This window comes from Moschus berezovskii, chromosome 3, assembly GCF_049115385.1.
Source record: "Moschus berezovskii isolate FMDL1 chromosome 3, NW_MosBer_1.0, whole genome shotgun sequence".
Lineage (NCBI taxonomy): Eukaryota > Metazoa > Chordata > Mammalia > Artiodactyla > Moschidae > Moschus > Moschus berezovskii.
The window spans coordinates 77729332-77754615 of record NC_142462.1 but is presented as its reverse complement, the minus strand read 5'-3'; the positions used below and the strand labels follow the sequence as shown (position 1 = coordinate 77754615).

Below are 25284 nucleotides of genomic sequence, written 5' to 3'. Positions count from 1 at the left end.
CTTAGGTTAGTAAGACACAGAAAACAATGGGTAGAAATGGAAAATTCAACAAAAATCACATACAGAGGTTTTAAAGATTTTCTTCTTTCCTTTGTAAATGTAAATAGAGCATTTACAACACTCTATTATTGAACTTAGATTTTTTTCTTGCACTTAATTAGTCAAAAGCCAGGCAAACACTCTCTGAAATCCTCTTACAGGTTAGACACTAGCTAGGGTCCATACTCAAAAGGACAGAGTGATTGAACCACTTCCCTCTTTGATTACTTCTCTGTTTTCCAGGTTTTAGACATACAGTTTGTACTATATACATTTGTCCTTGTAACTTTGAAGTCATTCTGTTTGTCTTTGGGAGTCTCTCTACCTTCACCCCCAAATATATATCCTGGAGAAGGAAAAGGCTACCAACTCCAGTATTCTGGCCTAGAGAATTCCATGGACTGTATAGTCCATGGGGTCGCAAAGAGTTGGACACAACTAAGCTACTTTCACTTTCACTTGGGGGTCTCTCCACCTTCAGTTCAGTTCAGTTCAGTCACTCAGTCGTGTCTGACTCTTTGCGACCCCATAGATTGCAGCACGCCAGGCCCCACTGCACATCACCAACTCCCGGAGTTTACCCAAACTCATATCCATTGAGTCCAACAATCTCATCCTCTGTTGTCCACTTCTTCTCCTGCCTTCAATCTTTCCCAGCATCAGGGTCTTTTCAAATGAGTTAACTCTTCACATCAGGCCAAAGTATTGGCGTTTCCGCTTCAACATCAGCCCTTCCAATGAACACTCAGGACTGATCTCCTTTAGGATGGACTGGTTGGATCTCCTTGCAGTCTAAGGAACTCTTAAGAGTCTTCACCAACACCACAACAGGTTCAAAAGCCCCTTCACCCCCAAATATATATAGATTCCTGACCTCCTGGGGAGCTTGCTTAATGAGGATATTTTGGCAAGACAACTTTCTTAAGAGATCTGATCAAATTAAAACAGCAGACTCAAAACTGATTCCAACTCCAGGATCATGAGGTGAGTTCAAGGCACATGCCCAGTTTGATTCAAATTCCTCTTCCTTTTCCTGCCTCAGGATGGAGTTGAAACTTACCCTAGTCCTTTCCTAGACTCTAAGTCCAGCTTGATTTATATAATATACAATGTTTTGTATCCTAGTTTGAGTTTCCCTAGAAGTAGACCCAGAGACAAGGATTTGAGTGCAAATTTGGGAGGGGTAGGAAACACTGGCAGGGAGAGGGAAATATTACAATGAGTGGCTGGAGCTGAATCTGTGGAATAGTACAGGATTCAGAACTAGACCCCCTAGATGGCTGGTGAACCAGATTATTTAGACACCAACTCCAGTCGGTTATTGGTTGAAGGCTGCTGGGGGAGGGGTTGTTAGTTCCTGGCAGAGAGCTTGGCTGAATTCCAGAAAGAGCCCTTGGGTTTGGCGATTCAGGGACTGGCAGCAGGAAGTCATCCTTCCTCTTAGGAGCACACTGATGCTCCAACTGAACAAAGGAGATTCCCCTGCTTTTTCTTTATACTAGAGCCTCTCTACATTCTTCAGACACCCCAGTACTTTCATAAATATATGCCTTTACATATAAACCACTCAATTCAATACAACAAATAACAGCTCTCACTAAATGTACTGGGCATGGGAGATACGTGGACAAATGGCACAGAATCTGCCCTTAAAGAAGACTTGATTGACCGGTGTATCAAGCCAGTGCTTCTTAGACTATAACAAGCATATAAATCCCTGGATATCTTGTTAAAATACAGAATTTGCTTTAGTAGGTCTGGAGCCAGAGAAGGCAATGGCAAGCCACTCCAGTACTGTTGCCTAGAAAATCCCATGGATGGAGGAGCCTGGTAGGCTGCAGTCCGTGGGGTCGCTAAGGGTTGGACACGACTGAGCGACTTCACTTTCACACATTGGAGAAGGAAATGGCAACCCACTCCAGTGTTCTTGCCTGGAGAATCCCAGGGATGGGGGAGCCTGGTGGGCTTCTGTCTATGGGGTCACACAGAGTCGGACATGACTGAAGTGACTTAGCAGCAGCAGCAGCAGCAGGTCTGGAGGTTCTGAGTTTCTAGCAGGCTCCTAGGAGATGCTAATGTTGTAGGTTCCCCAGCACTTTGAGGAACAAAGCATTCTGTGCATCTGACTGAGTCATGGCAACTGTTTAGATGGCTCTATCAACAAATGAGTCATAGCCTGATTCCCTTACCATGTGTAGACTTCACCCTGGTCTTCTTATCCTCAGCTGTGTTTGAATTCCAGTGTGCCAGCCTCCCAGCACAAGTGAACTAAGGGCAGTCAGAATTATTTTACCATTTTGCTGGGGTGTGGAAGAGACATGATGGTGGATTCAGTCTGGGTGCTGATGTTCGGGGGGTGGCAGGTAAAGCATTTCTATACATTGTACTGGTAATAGAGTCAGGTTCTCAGATTATATCATTTTCTTTTCCACTGCTGGAGACAGTTAAGCACATTTTCATTGTCACGTCTAGTTGAGATATTTCATAAATCTTCAGGGTAATCATTTACAATTAAAATTCTTTCCCGCTAAAAAGTATTCATAGAGGATATGAAACTTAGCAAAATGTAAAGGCTTTTTTCCCCCCACATCATGAATGTGCTTCCTCAGCAACTAACAACTTTCAAATGATCTGTCACGCTTTGCATAATGAAATCACAGTCTCAATGACAGTGAATCATTGCAGGAAGAGCTAGACAGCACTAATAGAACATGGAGTATGGAGAGGGAGAATTTCTTGGTTAGTCAATTTGTCTTACATCAGGCTAAGTACTCCACTCCAGTGAACAGAGATGTAGGGAAATAAACTCTCAATTTAAATAGACTGAAAGAACATTTCTAGAGCACCAACTGGGTGATCCCTGTCCTTGAGGAATCTACAGTCTTATCAAGAACAAGAGTTCCACAACAAAATAGAGTTCACCTTTGATGTGTCAGGAGCACCATCCAGATGATGATAAGATAAGTACAGATTGGTTATCATAAGGGTCATTTGAGAGAGTCACTTTAAAATACAACTTTTCATGTCCACTTTTCTAACACTCATCAGCCACTGAGCAACATGATTTCTTCATCTCTTGGAACTTTTCTTCCTCTAAGACTTTAAATTCAGATTCAGTTCCCCATCGATCATTATATTGCCATCTACTTTTCCTGTACCCTACCTTCACTAAGCATCACCAGGACTTCCTATCTTTTTAGATGAATGTGGTAATTTGGAACATACAGGAAAATAGACTTTGGAGCCTAACTTTCTGGGTTTGTGCAAACTTGGGTAAGTTACCTAATTACACTGTTACCCTCATCTGAAAAATGAAGGTAACAATGATATTAATACTATTTCATAAGGTTCCTGTGAGGATTAAGTGAATTTAGTGAAAGGACATAGAACAGTAGCTGGCTCATAACCATTAATGTGTTTGCTTAGTGTTTGCTCATTATAATTACTGATCCTTATTTTCACAGTTCTTCTCCAGCTGCATAGCTTCTGTTTTCTCCTGACCAATGGCAGTCAGCCTACCATGCCCACCTTCATAATGTACAGCTCTGGAAACCCCTGGAGTTGGTCTTTTCTTCCCCCACTGCTAAAATGTCAAGTGTCATTAGAGAAAATGGGGTCATAAACCCTCTCGGTGTGTCTGTCAGGCTCACTACGATCTCCATTCATGGGAAATGTCTCCAGTATACAGAGGGTGGTGGACTTACAGCCTTTGAGAGCCCTTGTTCCATATCTGTAGCTGACTGGTCTATGAACAGACCACTGACCTATCCTGGACACAACCATTCTGTCTCCCAGGAAGTTGAAACTGAAACAGAGGTCTTGATTTGAGCATTTGATGGAAGAACTTTAGAGAGAGGGTCCCTGATGTTTTGATGCTGATCTCCGAGCATTGCTATGGCTCCCCTCACTTCCCTTGGCTTCTGTTGAGATACTCCCGTGTCTTTCCAAGAAATTCCTTTTTTCTCATTTGCTGACCATTTCTACTTTCCACATGCAAAGGAATCTCAACTGGAGCTGCCGAGAAACAATTACAATGAGTTCTTGTTCAAACTCATGCTATTTAATCTGAGATGGTCCATCACTACAGCTCAGCACTTATTCATTCATCTCTTTTTTTGACTCCCTGGAAAATTCTCCACTGCAGTAACAGTCAGAAATTCACTCTACTCAGGATGCATTCAACCCTCCACCTCTCCCTTGCACCTACTCTTCAGTGTAGAGGTTCTCAACCCTGGCTACATATTGGAATCACCCAGGAACCTGAGAAATACCAAGCCTGGGTCCCACCCCCAGAAATTTTGATGTAACGTGTTCAAGAGCAGCCTGGGTTATTTCGATGTGTACCCAGAGTTGAGAATCACCCCCAGCCAGACCAAGACTACCCTCCCTAAACTTATTCAACAGACTTGCACTTACTCCCACAGTTTTCCCTTTCTCTGGTCCTTTTCTCTTTTCCTTCCAGGCTCATGTACCTGCTCTTGCAAAGGCCTCCACTGATGAAGGTGGCCAGTCTCTATACTATGTTAATTTCCCCACTCTTCCGCTTCTTCCCTGTTCCTCCAGCCAAGCTCTTGGAATGCAGCCTACATTCCATCATGTGTTAAATCAAATTAGGAAGACTGAAAAATAGATTTACCCTTTGGTACATCATATACTTGTTTCTTAATTATCACAATAAAGAGTTTTTAATGAGTGGAAAATATGCAATAATAATAATAGCGAGCAAATAAGAGTGCTTACTATGTAATACCAGGCACTGTACTATGCATATCCAATCCCATAGGTATATATCTGATCTCATTCTCAAAACCACCTGGTGAAGTAGAAGCAGCTATTGCCACTTTATAAATGACAAAACTGAGATACGGAGAGGCCAAGGAGCTTGCCCAGAAATACAGCCAGGACCTGTGTAGCTAGGATTCAAGGGGATTAATAACAAGCATTTAGTAACAGCCATTGTTTTTTATTTAAGAAACTTATCTGTGTCTGTTTTGTTCTAACTTAAACAGTTCTCTACATATGGTTAACTTGGAGTCTGATTTTTTAAATGGCAGTCTGGCTGGAATTTTAAAATTAAGACAAAAATTAAACAGCTGCTGTCCCTTAGCCTACAGTCACTTATTTCTGTAGTAATAGCCTTTTTTTTACAGGGAAGAAAATGTGGAAGGGTAATTGACAGCATTTTATAGTCTGGGTGAAGGTCAACAATTGTCTAATCTAGCCATGTCATATGCTAATATTGATTAAATTCAATGCTGAGAGTTTTCAGCAAAGGAGAAAATTCAATCTATTCATATCAGCCTAAGAGGGACCATTCATGGGATGCTTGCTGTTTGTGATTGACGACTGCTAGGGCAGACACGGGGTAATGCAGTTACTCTCATTGATTATTTTTTACTTTCCTTCAGAAGTTACAGCAGTGCTTGCTGGGAGCACTCTTTGCCGAGCAGTCTGTACAGGCCAACAGTGGAATTACCAGCCAAGCACCAGCAGGCAAGTGAGGCCACTGCTGCTCCCACCATCATAACCAGTTCACCCAAGTGACAAACAGGCCAATGCTACCACCTGGGCTACAAAAAGCAATTGACTGCTGCTCAATTAAGCGGAAATGAGACTGTCACTCACTGAGGTGGAGATGTGAGAACTGCCTTTTCTGGTTCTCAATAGTAATTTGTGTTTTGGAAGTTATTTTACAGTTGTAATTACAAAGGGAAATGAAGTCCGCTTTGGTAATGTTACCAGGTGCTCTTCCTTCCATTATGACCTTGATGAATAGGCCCCCAGAGCCAACACTGGCTGGTCTGTTAACTGGTTCTGTTACGCAAATACAGGATTAAAAAAACACTATTCAACTAAGGCAGCAACTTAAGACCCAGGGAGGCGACTGTCCTCATTCAGACCATTAGGTGAATCACATGTTATCTTTAAACTCAACAACATCTTTTTAGACCAAAGAAACCAGATTTTAATCCAGAATTTTTGCTGAAAAGCTAGATCTCATGAACTAAGATAAACTTAGGGTCATTAGCTGAACTAGTCTATGAACTTGTTTCTAGTCCCAGAGAATTACCTGGGATAAATAGAATCGAATCACGTGATAAGCTCTGATCTCAGGTTGGCTTCTGGGAGAGCAGAACTATTCTAGAGTCTTCCACTAATTTCTACCACAGGGTAGGTCCCTTCACTTTTCTGTCCCCCTTTTTGCCTTAATGGAATTTCCTAAAGGAGGACTGCTGAGAAAAATGCTATGGAACAGACCAGAGCAGAGTCAGGGTTCCTGACTTGAATGTTATAAGGGACTTGAACAGCCATGGTGTCTTGTCCTCTTTTTGACAGTGGGGAGAGACTGAGAGCCTGGGAGGTAGAGTGAATACCCCTGGCCACATGGTCTGTTGAAGAGCCAGCTAGAGAAGCAAGTCTTTGAGTTCCAGGCCAAGGGCCTCTTTAGAAAAGTCTTAAATGCTGTATGGAATCCAATGCAAAATATCATAACTTAGTGCTTCAATTTGACACCCAATGGGTTGCACAGTGTTTACTGCTTGTATAATAGCACTAGCTTGTGGTCAAATGGTCAGGCCATTCCCTCTTGAAATGGACATCATTGCCATGTCTGTATTAAAGAAGGCACCAGTGATATGACATTTATTAAGCATGGACCATCTGTCAGGTGCTGCCCTGATCAGTAAGCTTTCTGATGGGATTCCCATCCACCACCCTCCTCAGATAAATGAGTAGAGTGGAATCCTTTTATACCCTTCTGGCTAAAAAGATTTTTCCTCTGAAGCTCAGACACAGCAACAAAACTAACCAATGAATCTTCATCTCCCAAGTACTTCAGAAACTCTACACCTCCGGTGGCCTAAGTAAGAAACCACTTGCAAAGAGTTGGGTTGGTGTGCTAAGAGCTAACCCTCTGACCCTTGCAATAAACAAATAGTAAAGTTGTCTTTTGCTAGTCAGTACAAAACTCCCTCTCACTGCTCTAAAAACCATTTGGAATTGGTCCAGCTTACATATCTGTTGGATGTTTAAGAAATAGATTAAGAGGTCAGCAGGGAAAACGAGACATCTCCAGATGGTTGTCTAAATGGACAATGGTAAGAAGAAAGGAGGGGTGTGGGGTGGGGATTTGGGGGGAAGTGATTGTGCTGAAACAGAGAGGGGCTAATCCAGACCCCAGAATAAGAGAAGCCTAGAGTCACCAGGTGAGGGAGCCTGTGATAGGATTCTTCTGTTGAGAGTAGAAGAAAACCCAAGTCAGTGGGATTAAACTATATTGGGCAGTACTTCTTAAACTTTAAAGTACACGTTAATTACCTGGGGGATCTTATTAAAATGCAGATTCTGACTCAGTAAGTCTAGGGTGGGGCCCAAGATTCTGCATTTCTAACAAGTTCCCAGGTAATGCCAATACAACTGGTCCTCAGACCATACTTGCTAGGTTATTTGTTAGGCCATGGACCTAACAAGACAACTGGAGGGCAAGCTTCAGGACTCCCTTATCCAAAGACTCTGTCTTGTCCTCAAGAATCCAGTTTCTTTCCATTTTTCTGCCCTGCCAGCTACAGCTTTGGCCAGAGTCAAAGGATCCTTCATCTACTGCTCAAATGATGGCTTCCAGTCATAATCTGGGCTGCCTCTTCATTCTCATACAGTAAGTGAGAGATTGCTAAAAAAGCACTGCAAGTTCACCCCACTGGATCAGTTCAGGTTGCATGCCCACCCACAAGTTGGTAGCGTCAGATGAATGGGATATGTGAACTTTGTTTAAACTTGTCAGGCCTCATCTCTCAAGGTTGACAAAGGAGGAGGTTCTCCTGAAACACAAGAGCTTCATGGACAAAAAATGGCCAATAGATTTTAAAAATTGGGTACATAGGAGGGGCATGAAGGTATGGATGCTAGGTAGCAAATCAACAGAGCCTTTGGTTATGATAGTTAGTGAAGAGCATGGGCCCTGGCAAAGAGCATTCTTTGCCAGGCTTGGGTCCATTGATGACCTGAAGCTTCTACTCTGTTTGCAAAGTAACATCCATAAAGGGTCCTAACAGTGTCATACCCCTACCCCTAACCCCTCACTTATAATCCATTCAATGAAGGAAATAAAGCAAAGACAGGGACATTCATATTTCATGAGTGAAGTGTGTTTTCTAGTCTCCCTCTTCTACATTATGAACCTCCTTCCTTGCCCTTACCATGTCTATGGTACTGTTGCAAGATCCAAATGTTTTCTTGGGGGAACTCAGTAAAATGCACCTACCCTCTGTTTCACTTTCCAAGGTAATAATTAGCTGACCTGATAAACTAAGTGATATGTGTGTGTGTGCATGCTCAGCAGCTCAGTTGTGTCAGATTCTGTGACCTCATGGACTGTAGCCCACCAGTCTCCTCTGTCTATGGGGTTTTTCATGCAAGAATACTGGAGTGGGTTGCTATTTCCTCATCCAGGTGATCTTCCTGACCCAGGGATCAAACCTACATCTCCTGCATCTTTTGCATTAACAGGCACATTCTTTACCACTGAGCCACCTAGGAAACCCTGATATCATGTGTGCCCAACAGTAAATGTATTGCTTCTCCCAGAGGGAATATGGTGAGGTTTTTAACTTATGTTCTGTGGAGTTGCAGCATCCTGAGTTAAAGGACTAAGGCCAACAAATGGGATTTCAGGCATTGTGACAGGCCTCTGGGAGAAGACATTTTTGGGTAACAGAGCTTTTGGAGCCCCTTAGGCCATAGCACTGGAGAAGGAAATGGCAACCCACTCCAGTGTTCTTGCCTGGAGAATCCCAGGGACAGGGGAGCCTGGTGGCCTTCCGTCTATGGGGTCGCACAGAGTCGGACACGACTGAAGTGACTTAGCAGCAGCAGCAGGCCATAGCACATCAATAGCTATGTATTCTCACCAAGAGAAAATGCTAGCCCAAGATGGACAGGAAAACGACTAACAGTTTAAATGTTGTTTCTCAAAGGGGAGCTTTCTCTAATTGCAGTGCACGCACACACACGCTCACAAACACACCCCCCACTACCACCACCATAATATAAAAAACATGTTGCTTACACTTACGTTTAGAACTTAACTCCAACTTGCTGCCATTTTTGTTTCTCTTCCCTATATTGTAAGTTCCTTGTACTTGGTACAGTGCAGATATTGAATAAATTTATGTGGCAAGCGGAGCTGAAGTAGTGAGGCCAGTCGTAAACCCATACCGAGAGTCTTATCATGATTGCCCTCTTAGAGATTCCCTAAAACAAGTATAACAAGCATACCACCAAGATTCATTTCACTTGTTTTTGAAATTGAAAGATACCATTAGGAGTGATCATTTCCAGCCATCAGGAGATACACTCCAAAAGGGGAAGCAATAACATAATCGAGGATTGAGAACTAATAAAATCTAAATATAGCTTGTCTCCATATTTACAATACTCTTCTCAAAAGAAGGAAGAGGGAGAGGGAGGGAGGGAGGAAGAAAAGAAGAAGCAGAGGCAAAGAGAGAGGGAGGGACGAAGGGCAGGGGAAGGGAAGAAATTGCTGGCAGGGTGAGTACTTTAGTTACTGAGCAGTGAGGCTGAGTACTCAGTTATTTTCTCTTGCTGCGTCGGTTCTCACAGAATAAAGTCAAAATTAAAGATTAAAAATGAGAGTCTTTTGAGGATTACTCAATATTGTCTGTAGGTTCTAGTAAATATCCATTTGGGAAACAGCCAAGGCAACCAGCTACGTTAGGAGTGGGACACTGCAAACCCTCCTAATGGAGGCTAGAAGTGCCATCACTGAGAGTTTCCTGTGTAGTCACCATCATCAGCTCTGACACAGGACCACTTTGTTTTGCACCCAGAGGAACCCTGTACCAAGGGGGAGTTAGAGCAATCTTGGCTCCCCCACAAATCTTCCACTTTTCATTTTTTCTCCAAACTGGCAAGAAAACTATTTAGATTTCCATTTTTAAAAGTGCTAAGTTTTGCTTAACACTAGTTTAAATGATTGGATATTGGACTAATAAAAGAATAGTTTCATGTATAAGTTGAGCCTGTAAAAATTTTTCCAGAATCTGCTTCCATGGTAAGTTGTGAAAGCTGCTGTTTTGCTCAGAGAACCACTAGAGGTAATTTTCAGTTCCTTAGATCTGGTTGAGGAAGTAAAAAGAGTGGGGAAAGAGATATTTTTAGTTTCCTTTCCTCAAAATGGATAATATTCTATTGGGAAAATGACATAGGAGATCACATGATTTTATATCGCTCCATTGTGAATACATTCTTGAACTTTCAGCATCTGCCCTGGAAAACAGAGATGGGGGTTGGAGAAGTGGAACAAAGGGAAATTTCCTTTTTCACCTGCAAGAAGCTTATCTTCAGCCTTATCTGCCAAGGAAGGTATGAGGATGAGGCCTACATCTTCAGGGAATGCTTAGAACTTTCTAGCTATGGGTACAGCTGTACACAAGAGAGAAGTCAAGTATAACTTCCTGTGAAAAATTAAAAGGGTTAAAACCCAAAAGAGAAAGAAAAAGAAAAAACAATTAACAAAGGAACTAAGAAATGGACGCCAAATTGTTAAAGAGGCCTATTTTCAACTCTTGCTTTCATAAAACCACATTCTAGGATGATATTTAATAAGGGGAAAGAGCTGAGTTACTTGACCAGAGGTTGGGGCCATGGTACCATTTCTGCTATTCACTGCTGTGTGCCTTTAGCAAAACCACTTAACCCAGCAGGGCATCTAACTAATCCTGATTTTAGCCCTGAAAGTCCTGAGCCCCTCAAAACTTCTCAGTCTCAGGAACATTAGGCTGGCTTTTCACTCTGCTTAACCATGCTGAGCCTTCTTTTTACTCATGTAAAACAAGGGAATTGGATTAGATCATCTAAGTCCCATGTAGCTCCAAGTAAAACTGGTTACGTTAGGTTGTTCCATTATTTTATTTGTTTATTTACACATACTTGGGCGACTTTACCAAAGGTCTGAGGAAGCTTATGAGGATAAGCAGTATAAAAACAAAAGAGTAGACTTTACAACCAGAGTCACAAAAATATCTCAAATAGAAAAACAAGACCAAGGTTAAAGTGGTAACATAGATACATTGCCATTTGATCCAATAATTATTAAAATGGAGTGGCAAATCTGGCGCTGAGATACCTGACAGTCAAAACAAGAGGGAAAACATAATCTATAATGTGATACATGTTATCCATGAGGGAAAGTATCAATTTCTCAGGAGAATAAGAGACTTTTCTGGGATTTTGTCTGAAATTTACACACGCATCCTTATGTAGAGGACACTGAATCCTGTCAAACACTGCACTTAACAATATCCTAAGGGCAAATGCAATAATGACTGTCAAATGGCTGTTTATTGAGTGTCTGTCAATGTAAGCAGAGGATATTATACCAAAACAAACTCGATGGAAACAATCCTGCCAAAACAATATGGTTCAAGATGATATTTTTGAAGTTGGCTTGAAAAAGAGAAAATTTACATAATCTAGAACACTTGGTGTACTACGTGGCTATCAAACAATACTCCTTAGATTAATATCTTTCAGCCAGACTTCTTCTTGGTGTACAAAAAATCTAAGATTGTAAATCATGGAAGAGACACTGAAGCCTGGACCTCAGGTAGAACCACTCCAAGGGTCCATTGTCCATGGCCTTGTGGGAGGCCACCCCCTGGATCCCCTTCCTCGTGTCTTCTCCTCCCCTCACCCAACCCCCACATTGCAGGCCTTTGTACTTCTCCCACATGAAGCTCTCAGGACTAGTTCCATCCCTCTTTTTGACAGATCGAATAAAATATTAGCCCACAATGTACAGATGAGGTCTTCCTATATTGTGTCCAGAACTATTTATCACAAAACCTTTAATTCAGAATTTGACTTAAATTTATCTTTAAATAACTGTCTGTTGAAGTGTTTTTGTCCTCAGTGAGCTCAAACTCCCAAAATTAAAGTATGGTAGTCTTTGCAGACTAACAGGCTTTCTCCAAATAGTTATGGCACCTACAATTGCCTGGGGAATGTGGGTGGGAATTTTGGAAGAGAAATTCCAAATTTTTCCATGGCAGTTGCCAAGACTGGGAACTTTTCTTTTTCTTATACCTGCACACAGATGTAAAGACAGGGAAATTAAGAAATTGGAGGCAGGTGAAAGTAAATGAACATCTTGCAGAAGCAGGGTCCTTTTAAAAAATTACCTCTTTTGGTTTTCTTTTGCTTTTATTATTGTTAGAAAAGTGCATGCTTATAGTTAAAAATTCAAACATTAAAAAAGGGTTAAAAGTGAAAAATAACATTTCTTTTCCCTCAAAGGAAGATATATTTCTTGTATATATGATGCAGAAATGATCCAAGATGGTCTACCAAGGCTCCAAATGCTGTGCTGCTGTGCTTAGTCACTCAGTCGTGTCAAACTCTTTGTGACCCAGTGGACTGTAGCCCGTCAGGCTCCTCTGTCCGTGGGAATTCTCCAGGCAAGAATATTGGAGAGGGTTGCCATGCTTTCCTCCAGGGAATCTTTCCCAACTCAGGGACAGAATCCAGGTCTCCTGCACTGCAGGCGGTTCTTTACCATCTGAGCCACCAGGGAAGCCCAAGAACACTGGAGTGGATAGCCTATCCCTTCTCCAGTGGATTTTCCCAACCCAGGAATCAAACAAGGGTCTCCTGCATTGCAGACAGATTCTTTACCAGCTGAGTTACTTAACAAATAACACTACTTTTCTTTCAAAAAGTAGATACAAGCTATTGACTGAGTATACAAGTCATGGCTCTCAGTTGGATTTCAAATCAAAGCATGCACCTTACCACTTCATAACCAAAAGACACTCATTTAACAAAGTCTACCTAACATAGGTGGCCTAATATTAGGCTAACATGAGTAGCAGGTGAAATATTCCAGAAGGAAGAAATGTGTCTTGAGTAGTTAACTAGTAAAGGCAGAAATTCATTAGGAAATCCAGTGAAATTCAAAAACCTATAAAACCATCATATGTAGAAATTAGGTTTTCTAAGATACAACTTGAGCTGTCTTTGTATGAGATGGTAGATCTCTTAGATTCAGATTTTTTAAGTTAGTGGGATTCTTCAGGTGGTTGTAAGTTCTAAAACTATATTACGGTTATTGGGTATTGAAAACTGAAGTATAAATGGCACCAAATTCAGCAAGAAGAAAGTAATCTAACTTCCTCGATTCTTGCCTCACTTTTTTATCTTTATGGGTCCTTTGGAGGGAATCAAGGCAAACATAACAGGAATGTCTGTTCCTCAGTGTCGATGGCAGCTGGAATTCTGAAAGCACAAGAGCTGGAAGCGTCTGTAGGTTCTTCTCTCTTATGTCTGGAGGTTGATGTTGACTGTTGGCTGAAGGCCTAGGTGGATCTGAGGGTCAGAATACCCAGACATGGTTTTTCCATATGGCTTTGGCTTCTTGAAAATGTGGGATATGGGGTCCAAGGGCAAGTGTCCTGAGAGAATGAGCCAGGTGGACATTATATCCTTTTTATGACCTATCCTTGAAAGTTATATATTAATATCATCACTCCATTGGTGGGCAGTCAAACTAAGAGTCTAGGGAAGGGAATATAGACCTGGGGAAGTCTATGGACCTCCATCTCTGGGTGGAGAGATGTCAAGTACATTGTAAAAAGATCACATGGAATAGGATAAATGTATCAGTGTTGCCATCTCTGGGGAATGCAATCTGCCATACCATCCAAGAGAGGACAGATTATAGTTAGTAATGACATTAATGCTAGAAAGGACCTCTAGACATGGTTAATGGTGTGCCTCTTTTGTCAGATCCTGGACTAACCCCATGCAAAATCACAGATATAGGTAAAACATCTTCAAAGCTGTGTCCCTGCTCCACCTTCTACTTCAGTCTTCTATTTCTGCTTCCTTCTCTCCCAAAGGCTCATTGTCCCCTAATGCCTCATAGATACCCAGACTCCTTCCTCTACCTTCCATACAAACTTATCCTTCGCTGTCCCATTCTGCCAGACCCCCAGGAGATCTCATTTTCACTTGCTAAAGTGAAAATAGCTTAACTTTTTAGCCATCTTGGAGAATAAACACATTTCTACAATGGGAGGGCTCTGTGAAAACAGTGTCATATACCAAGGCTTGGTCTGGAAAACTGGTAAAGCCAATAAAGCTCTTGATAATTTGTGGTTTTAGGGACTTTACTCCTTTGTTCAAAAGAGCAAAAGGGTGTCCCTGATATTCACCCCACTGTTAACTCTTGTTATCTGTGGGATTATGTTTGACTTTTCTTTTATCCTTTTGTAAGTTTCCCACAAAAAAAATGTGTGATTGATTTTGTAATTTGGAAACAAAGCTATTTTAAAACAGTTTTATTGAGATATAAGTCATGTACTTTACAACTCACCTGTTTAAAATGTACAATTCAGTTGCTTTAGTATATTCACAAAGTTGTACATTCATCACCACAATCAACTTTAGAACGTTTTTATTACCCCAGAAAGAAACTCTATACCTCTTATGTGTCACTTTCTCAATCCATCTGCATTCTACACCCCTATTTTCTGTATCTACAGATTTGCCTAGACTGGACCTTTCATGTAAATGAAATCATATAACATGTGGCCTTCATAACGGGCTTCTTTCATGTAGCACGATGTTTTTAAGGTTCATACATGTTATCAAATGCATCAGTACTTCTTTTCCTTTTATTGCTTAACAGTATTCCATTGTGTGGATATATCATATTTTATTTATCCATTCATCAGTTGAGGGACATCTGAGTTATTTCTACCTCTTGGCTATTATGAATAATACTGCTATGAACATTCATTTACAATCTGAGAATGGACACATGGTTTCATTTCTGTCTAGGAGTGGAATTGCTTAGATCATATGGTAACTCTAACACTTGATGAAGCCCCATAATTTTTTCCAAAGTGGGTGCACAATTTTACATTCACACCAGCAGTGTATGAGGGTTCTAAATTCTCCATTTCCTTGTTAACATGGACTATTATCTGTATTTTTTACTCTAGTCATCCTACTAGATGTAAGGTGACATCTCATTGTGGTTTTGTTTTTCATTTCATGAATGGTTAATGATTTTGATCATTTTTTCATGTGCTTGTTGGCCATTTGTATTAATACATCTTCTTAGGAGAAACGTTTATTCAAATCCTTTATCTATTTTTCAATTGGGTTGCCTTTTTTAATGGGATTGTAGTAGCTCCTGGAGAAGGTAATGGTAACCCACTCCAGTATTCTTGCCTGGAGAATCCATGGACGGAGAAGCCTGGTAGGCTACAGTCCACGGGGTCGCAAAGAGTCAGACACAACTGAGCAACAGAACGGAACGGAGTAGCTCTTTATATATTTTAGGTAGAAGCCTTTTTATCAGATATATGATGTTCCAATTTTTTCTCCCATTCTGTGAATTGTCTTTTCATTTAATGATGTCTTTTTTAAAAATATAACTTTATTTATTTGGCTGCGCTGGGTCTTTGATGCTGTGCAGGCTTTTCTCTAGTTGTGGCAAATGGGGGCTTCTCTTGCGTTGTGGTGCATGTGCTACTCACTGCAGTGGCTTCTCTTGTTACAGAGCAGTCTCTAGAGCGTTTGGGTTTCAGTAGTTGTGGCACATGGGCTCAGTAGTTGCGGCTCCCAGGCTCTAGAACATAGGCTTAGTAGTTGTGGCACACAGGCCTAGTTGTCCTGTGGCATGTGGGTTCTTCCTGAACCAGAGATCAAACCCATGTCTCCTGCATTGGCCAGCAGATTCTTTACCACTGAACCACCAGGGAAGCACCTTAATGATGTCTTTTGAAGCACAGAGGTTTTTCATTTTGACGATGCCCAATTTATCTGTTTTATTTTGTTGCTTGTACTTTAGTGTAATATGTTTTTTTTTTAAATTGCATAATACAAGGTCACAAAGATTTACCCCCATGTTTTCTTTTAACAGTTTTATAGTTTCAGCAATCACATTTAGGTTTGATCCATTTTGAGTTAATTTTTGTATATGATGTGAGGTAGGAATCTAACTTCATTTTTGGCATGTGGATATTTAACTGTCCAAGTATAATTTGTTAAAGAGACTATTCTTTTCCTTGTTGAATTGCTTTGGTACCTTTGTAAAAAATCAATTGACATAAATGTTAATTTATGTTATTTTGTTTGTTTATCAATTTTACTAATTTATTTATATGTCTACCCTTATGCTAATACCACAATGTCTTGGATACAACAGTTTTGTAGTAAGTTTTGAAACTGGGACACATGAGTTCTCCAACTTTGTTGTCCATTTTCCAGATTGTTTTGGCTGTTGTGGTTCCCTTGTATTCTGTTATGAATTTTAGGATCAGTTTGTCAACTTCTGTGGAGAAGTCAGCTGGAATTTTGAAAAGGATTGTGCTAAAGCTAAAACCATAGATCAATCTGTGGAATATTGCCATCTTAACAATACTACATCTTCTGATCCATGAACATGTGATGCTATGCCATTTATTTAGGTCTTTAATTTCTTTCAGCAACATTTTATAGGTTTAAGAGCAGGAGTTTTGCATGCAAAATTTTGTTAAATCTGCTAAACAATAAATTTTTGTTAAATTTATTCCTAAGTATTTTAGTTTTTCTTGGTACTGTAACAAATGTAGCTATTTCCTTGATACTTTTTGTTGGTTCATTGCTACCATACAGCAATACAGGAGAGTTTTGTGTGTTGATCTTGTATTTTGCAACCTTGTTGAACTCATTTATTAGTTCTAATAGTTTGTTTTAGTGGATTTTAAGGATTTTCTATATCCAAGATCATGTCATCTGTAAATAAAGATAATTTTATTTCTCTGTCTTCAATCTGTATAACTTTTATTTCATTTTCTTGCCTAATTGCCCTGGCTAGACCTTCCAGTATAATGTTGAATATAAGGATGGACATCTGTGTTTTCTTTTTGATTTTGGGGGAAAATCATGCAGCCTGCTGCAGTCCATGGGGTCGCAAAGAGATGGACATGACTGAGCGACAGAACTGAAATGAACCAATGATATTCGCTTTGGCTTTTTCACAGATGTCTTTTATCAGATTGAAGAAGTTTTCTTTTATTCCTGTTGAATATTTTTATCAAAAATGGTGAATTGAATTTTGTCACAAGCTTTTTCTGTGTCTATCAAGATGACTATGTGAATGTGGTTTTTGTCCATATTCTATTGATGTGGTGTATTACACTAATTGATTTTCAGATGTTAGTGTTGAATTCCTGGGATAAATGCCACTTGAGAAAAGTGTGTGATCCTTTTTATATATTGCTAGTATTTTGTTGAGAACTTTGGGGTCAATATTCAGGAGAAATATTGCTCTGTAGTTTTCTTTCCATATGATATTTTTTTGTCTGATTTTGTTATCAAAATTATAGTGCTTATAAAGTGAGCTGAAAGTCTTCCGTTCTTTCTTAATTTTTGGAAAAGTTTGTAAAGAATTTGAATTGGTTACTCTTTATATGTTCAATAGAATTAGTGATGAAATCTGGGCCTGGGCTTTTCTTTGTGAGAGGTTTTTTGATTACTAATTCAATCTTTTTATTTATAGGCTTAGTCAAGTTTTCTGTTTTCTTCTTGAGTAAATTTGATAGTTCATTTCTTTCCAGGAATTTAATGGCAACCCACTCCAGTATCCAAGGCAGGAGAATTCCATAGACAGAAGAGCCTGGTGGGCTACAGTCCATGGGATCTCAAAGAGTCTGACACGACTGAGCAACTAACATTTCCTTTACGTTAAGGCATACAGTTGTTCATAGTATTCCTTTATAATGCTTTTTATTTCTGTAAGGTCGGTTATAATACCCCTCTTTCATTTCTGATTTTTAACAGTTTGAGTTTTCTCTCTTTTCTTGTTCAGTTCAGTTAATAGTTTTTTCAGTTTTTGTTGATCTTCTTGAAGGATCAACTTTGGGCTTCATTGTTTTTATCTACTATTTTATATTCTCTATTTCACTAATTTCTGCTCTGATCCTTTTTATTGCCTTCCTTCTGCTTGCTAAAAAAGCCATTTCTGAGTTATTAAAAAGAAGAAAAATTGTTTATCTAATATACTATTGATGGCCATTTGGACCATTTCCAGATAGAAGCTACTATGGATAAAGTTGTATGAACATTTTTAACATGTATTTATATGAATATATATTTTCATTTCCGTTGGATAAATATCTAGAGAAGGATTAGGAGTGAAGTAGGTGTGTGTTTAACTTTTCAAGAAACTGTCAAACAATTTTCCAAAGTAGTTGTACCATTTTACATGCCAACCAGAATCACCACACCTTTCCAACATGCAGTATTGTCATTCTTTTTCTGTTTAACCCTTCTGATAGAAGTATAGCGATATCTTCTGGTTTTAGTTTGCATTCCCCTGATAATCAATGAGATTAATCACCTTTTCACTCCTGTCAAAGTGATTGCTCAAATTTTTGTCCTCATTTCTATTGGGATGTTTGCCTTTTTCTTGTTGATTTCAGTTCTTTATATATTCAGCATATGAATCATTTATGAAATAAATTATAGTACTCAGATGGGGTTCAGGACACACTGCCCTAAAATATGGCATCTTGGCATATTGGACATTTAAAGTTGAAGGAATTTGAGAAATGGCATGTGTAGGAAGGCCTTTCTGATCTCCCCTTGAAGCAGGTCATAAAATCCGTCGTGCTGTCATGTGAGAGATGGTGTCCCAATTTCCAGAGAAAAGGAGCATCCTTATCTCCAAAGATGAAGGGACACAGAGAGGAAGCTGAATGAACAGACCTTGCTAAGTCTCCCCCAGTTTACTGTACTTACTTTACACCCTTTGTCCTATCCTATCTTTCCACAGCTTTCCACCCTTCATCAAACCTAGCATAAAAACACTCATATTTAACCATTTCCTCATGTCTCCATTTCCTTATGAAGGCTCTTGAGTCATGTTCAGTTCAGTCGCTCAGTCGTGTCCAACTCTCCGCGACCCCATGAATCACAGCACGCCAGGCCTCCCTGTCCATCACCAACTCCCGGAGTTCACTCAAACTCATGTCCACAGATAAAACATATTAAATAAATTTGTATGCTTTTTCTCTTGTTAACCTGTCTTTTGTTACAGGGTCCCAGTTAAAACTTAAAGAACTTAAAAGGGTAGAGAAAAAAGTATTTTTCCTCCCTTACAGTACATTCACACAATGGACTACCAGACAGCAATCAAAGTGAATGAACTATTGCTATATACAGTTATGTAGATAAACTCACAGACATAAAAATGAGCAAAAAGGGGGCATTATAAAAGTGTACATGCTGTGTAATTCTATATGCAGAAAGTTAAAAAACTGGCAAAACTAACCTACTATGTTACAAGTCAGGAGAGTAGTTCCTTTTAGGATACTGGGTATAACTCAGAGGATGCATATGGGGACCTCTGGGGTCTTGGTAACATTCTATTCTTCAACAGGTAACTGGTTACACAGGTGGGCCAACTTCATGAAAATCTGTGGAGTTGTCACTTTGCAGTTTGTGTACTTCTCTGAATGTTATACTTGAACACTTAAAAAGAAGGAAAATTGTGTTCTTGAGAAAATGTGATAGTTACCGAATAATTGGTGTTACTATCAGGTTCTCTGCATTTGATGTATTTCTCACTTATTATATTAAGGTGCTTTTTTCCTTTGTACTATTTTCCTTGTGCATACTTTCTTTATATCGTAAGACTAAAAATTCATCTAATAATAGGCCAATAGCAGAGTTTAATTTTTCCTTTGCTCTGGACTATAGATACCTTGGCAAATAACAACCTGAGTTCCCAGGGGCTATAAGATTGTAAAATCTACCCCTTCCCCATCAACCCCATAATGATGAATGCAGTGCTCATACAATGAAATGCTGCAGCTAACACCACTGTAGCTGCCCCTTAGGAATTCATTGTAAAAGGGTTTCACTGTACTTTGTAAAGCAATTTGGAATCCTTCATGATGAAAGGTTCTATATAAAGAAGGTAATATAATGGACTTGGCTTTCAACTTCTTTCATTTAAGCCTTAACAGAAACATGAATCTACTATATTAGCATCATAAACCAATAGGTGCTATGTAAATGGTGAATAGAAATATTCTGGGTGAATAAAACTGCAAATATAGCTATGTATTAGCTAAGTGCTTTACCGAGTATTATGCAAATGAGGATTAATAAGGCAATTATACTTTATTAAAATAATAATACTAATGCTGCTGCTGCTGCTAAGTCACTTCAGTCGTGTCTGACTCTGTGTGACCCCATAGACGGAAGCCCACCAGGCTCCCCCTTCCCTGGGATTCTCCAGGCAAGAACACTGGAGTGGGTTGCCATTTCCTTCTCCAATGTGTGAAAGTGAAAAGTGAAAGTAAAGTCACTCAGTCGTGTCTGACCCTTAGCGACCCCACAGACCGCAGCCTACCAGGCTCCTCCATCCATGGGATTTTCTAGGCAAGAGTACTGATGCTACATTCTTCTAATTCTCTTGGCACCCATTGACTTAGTTATTTGGTGTGTGTCTGCCTCCTAAATCCCAAGTCTAAATGCAAATGCTCAGAGCCTACTGTTTAGCAAAAGAAATATTTTGTAATAGCCTACAAGGGAAAAGAATCTGAAAAAGAATATATATCTATATATATAGATATAGATATGTTCCCTGGTGGTTCAGTGGTTAGGCTTTGGTGCTTTTACTGCAGTGTCCTTGGGTTCAATCCCTGATCAAGGAACTAAGATCCTATAAGCCACAGCATAGCCAAAGAAAAATACAAGAGAAGTTATATGTATGTATATATATAAATGGATCACTGTGTTATACACCTGAAACTAGCACAATATTGTAAATCAACTAAACTTCAATTAAAAAATTAAAAAACGCAAACTCACATGAGATTCTTCTTTGGAAGGAAACAGTCTTCCACTGAGTAGATACCAAACAAAAGCTCCAGCAAGTTAAAAGGGAGGGAGATAAAGGAAGCCTCTCTCACATATTTAAAGAGTCCATGGTACTGGAAACAATTCTTCCAGGCCCTAGAAAATATGTAATACTGCCCAGAGTTACTTTTATGCTTCTCAGAATTTCTTTTGAAGATTAGATTCTCCAGTGCTTCCCAACACTATGATCATCAGATCTTACATCATCAAACAGTTGCTGTGCTTCACCCCAAAGATAGTGATAAGCAGAAATACCCGACATTATCCCTATGTGGCATCTAAAAAGTAATTAGAATTCTGTTGATGAAAGGTGTGTTAATATGAATCATAAGCGTCATACTGTTCTTCCTTTATAACATCTTTGGGGAATGAGTGGTGATCCCTACTTCTGTAGAATCTGTAGTCCAAACAAAAATTTTTTTGTGGGTCTTCAAGTTCAGATTTACAGACAAATGTACTAAATCTACAACTATTAGTTTTATATGTATGCCAGATGAACTCCTCAACTTTATGGGTGAAAAAAGGCATTTCTATTTTGACCTCTTATCATTGACCCTTACCATAATGGGAGAAAGCACAGTAAGGCTCTTACTAGAAGCCAGTTTTCTTGCAGCCCCAGCCCTCTGCACAAAATTATATAAATCATCAATTCTTTTGCATAAACCTTCAAATTTCATCTTGAATATGCACAATAATTTGAAAGAGCTTGCACAGACTCAGGATGCTAAAGAGAGGATGGTAAACAGCTGTTTCCTATCTCACTGAAGACGGGGGGGCCAGACTTAACTGAAGTGGGAAGGGTGGGTTTTATGTCTCTTGCAGTGAAATGTGCAAGTCCCATACCCCAAGGAAAGGCTAGAATGAATCCCATTCTTATTTCTATTCCTTTTGGCTACAACATGACAGATACTTTACAAGAAATAGCATATTCTATGCAAGAATATTCTTGTCTTAAGGTTGTCTAGTGGGTTCCAGAACTCTTTTTGATAAGGAACACTTTGTTCCAGGAAATCTTAACATGAAACCCCAGATAGAAAACAAAACCCTCCAAGGGGGACCCTCAGAAGTCTGTTTTCTCAGTTCTAGTCTAGTGGAATCCCCCACGTGAGGTCATTGTTAGTTAGATCCACACACTCTTCAGTGAGATCTTCATGGTGAAGACAGGACCTAAACCAGGCTTTGCATGGTCAGTAGACTCTGCCTGGATAATGTGTCTCTCTGGGTTCAATGCAGAAAGTTAAACCACTTCAGGCATGTCGAGCAGAAAGAGATAAAACAGAGGGAATTAGGTATCTACAGTTTCACTGGAAGGGCCAGAGGAATAAGTCAGGGGATCTTCAGGCCAGACATTTAGCTCTGTGTTCACACTACAGTAGTAGTCCCATGGTTAAGACACTGTGTTTCCAATGCAGAGGGGCAAGGGTTCCAGCCCTAGTCAGAGAACAAAGATCCAACATGGTGAAGCATGTGAGCATATTTAGGGCTTCCCTTGTGGCTCAGCTGGTAAAGAATATACCTGCAATGCAGGAGACCTGGGTTCGATCCCTGGGTTGGGAAGATCCCCTGGAGAAGGGAAAGGCTACCCACTCTAGTATTCTGGCCTGGAAAACTCCATGGACTGTATAGTCCTTGGGGTCGCAGAGTCAGACACCACTGAGCAACTTTCACTTTCATTTTGAGTTGTGATGCAGAGGTCAGGAAACTCTGCCAGGAACTGTACTGCCACCAATTTGGCCACCCCAGAGCCACCCAACATGCATGACCTGTAGAGCTGGGCTGCTGCAACCGGTATCAGTGTATGCATTAAGCAGCACCACTGCAGGAAGGTAGCATCTACCTCTTCCTGTCTTCTAATCCTCAGGCAAGAGCATCTCACTGCATCAGTCAGTTCAGTTCAGTTCAGTCGCTCAGTCATGTCCGACTCTCCGCGACCCCATGAATCACAGCACGCCAGGCCTCCCTGTCCATCATCAACTCCCGGAGTTCACTCAAACTCATGTCCATCGAGTCGGTGATGCCATCCAGCCATCTCATTCTCTGTCGTCCCTGTCTCCTCCCACCCCCAATCCTTTCCAGCATCAGACTCTTTTCCAGTGAGTCAACTCGTCACATGAGGTGGCCAAAGTATTGGAGTTTCAGCTTTAGCATCAGTCCTTCCAATGAACACCCAGGATTGATCTCCTCTAGAATGGACTGGTTGGATCTCCTTGCAGTCCAAGGGACTCTCAAGAGTCTTCTCCAGCACCACAGTTCAAAAGCATCAATTCTTTGGCGATCAGCTTTCTTCACAGTCCAACTCTCACATCCATACATGACCACGGGAAAAACCATAGCCTTGACCTAAATCAAATCCAGAACCACACCCACAAAACAGTCTAGGAATAGAACTCTTAGTCTTTTTCTAGCTTTATGACACAAGAAGGAAACTAGACAAATCTAGGATCCTGACTGGATCTAGGCTAGAAGAACTGGGGAGAGGCAGTGTTTGGGAAGAGCCTGAGCAAAGATAGAGCTGATGCAAACTAAAGGACAAATTCTGGGTCAAGTGGAAATACGCAGCCTCACTGTGAAATCGGTAAGAAGGGCTTATCCATTCAATGGATAAATGGAAGGCAAGGATCACTTTCCAAAGAAAGTTTAAGAATAGCCCAAGCAATCATTTTTAGGTTGGGCTCTGATACAGTATTTTATTTCTTTCCTGTTTTATAGCATAAGTGATCTAATTTCATTGTAAAAATATAAGAAAATATATTGACCCCAAAAGAAAAATAAAAGTCATTCATAATCCCACCACTGGGAGATAATCATATGTTAGTGAATCTTTTTCCAGATATTCCAGTATTTCATTTACTATGATAGCATAATTTTTAATTTTTTTTTTACTTATGAACAAAACTTTCCACATTAATAAATGGTCATCTAGTGACAATATCAATATGTTACCAGCTACACTGTCAGTAGTATTTTGTTACATGAATGTCTCATATTTTATTTAATAAATACTTTATTTAAAGCCCCTCTTTGTTGGACATTTCAGTATTTTAGATTAATAGTGATGAAATGAATAGAAAATGCAATATTTCAGAGCAGTAAATGCAGGGGTTGAATTGTGAGGTGCTAGAAGCAAAAATATCAGTGAGATGGGAGATGTAGCAAAGCTCATAAAGTGTTAAAGCTGGAAAGAACTTAGAAGTCATCCTTGTCCATCTTCCTCATTTAAAAGATGGGTGTAAATCAAGACCATATTTCACCCTCTTCATCCCAAACTCTTTAGTCCTTGTTCTCCATCTTTCTTTCCTGTTTCCTAAGCCTTGTGTACAATTCACACCAAGACTCAAATCTAAACAGCAGCCAACAGAAAATATTACTTAAAGAACAAGATCAACAAAAATCCAAGTTATTACAATTCAATTCAGTTCAACTCAATTCACCCAGCATTCATTGAGCACCGTCTCAGTAGTCAATGCAGTGTTTGGGGAGAAGGGAACAAAAAAATAATTCAGATACTGACCCTACCCTCAGAGCATCTACTCTCTTACCTCCTTTGGTGAGAAGGAAACTTTCAGGTGTGTTAAGACACCTGCCTGTCTTTTAAGTGGGAATGGCCTTGAGTCCCAGACAATTTCCTCCACAATTTCTTCACTTCTTAGGTTTCAGTTGTAAAAAAGCAGGAAAGTGAGAAGGAACTGTATACGTTTTTCTATTTTCCAGTACAAGAACATTTAAGACATGATCTCTAATATTTTTCTTGTCTAGACATCCTTGTCTTTTTACTTTTTAATAAAGCAATAGGCAGTTATCCCTTGTGGTTTGTAGCTACAGTTCATTATCAGAGGAACACTTGGCTTTTAAATGATGCTAACACTGAAATCCTCTTTTCTTGTCTCTTTCTAGTTAAGATTGCCTCGTCTTGATCCTCTCTCTCCACATATTGATCACACGTTGCCTGCTTCAAAGTGTTCACTTAATCATTCTACTTTTTCCAAAAGAGTAGCTGGCTCTTAATATGCTACAGGTTTCTATTATACTTCCTTTGCCTTAAAAATATCTTGAAAGAATAAATCTGACAGTAAAGAAACTCCCAGACAAGAAAAAGCCTTCCCACAAATTCTCCCAAATGGAGTTGGACTGTAAGTGGAGAAAACGCAGCACTAACATTCACACACTGTCTATGAGCTGCTGGACCCATACATCGATGGTCCAACTCCAGTGTGAGTCTCAACCCATAGTTCCCTTGCCACTTGTCCCACACTTTTTGAGATGTCAGCTGAATGCACTGGAAGTTATTCAGGGATAATAAATTCCAAGCAT

At 40.0% G+C, this 25284-nt stretch overlaps 1 protein-coding gene across 1 annotated transcript in view; it reads right to left on the bottom strand.

Moving 5' to 3' along the window:
* HIBADH (3-hydroxyisobutyrate dehydrogenase) overlaps nucleotides 1-25284 on the bottom strand; it is a 267180-nt gene that overhangs the window by 81367 nt on the left and 160529 nt on the right. The window lies entirely within an intron of this gene.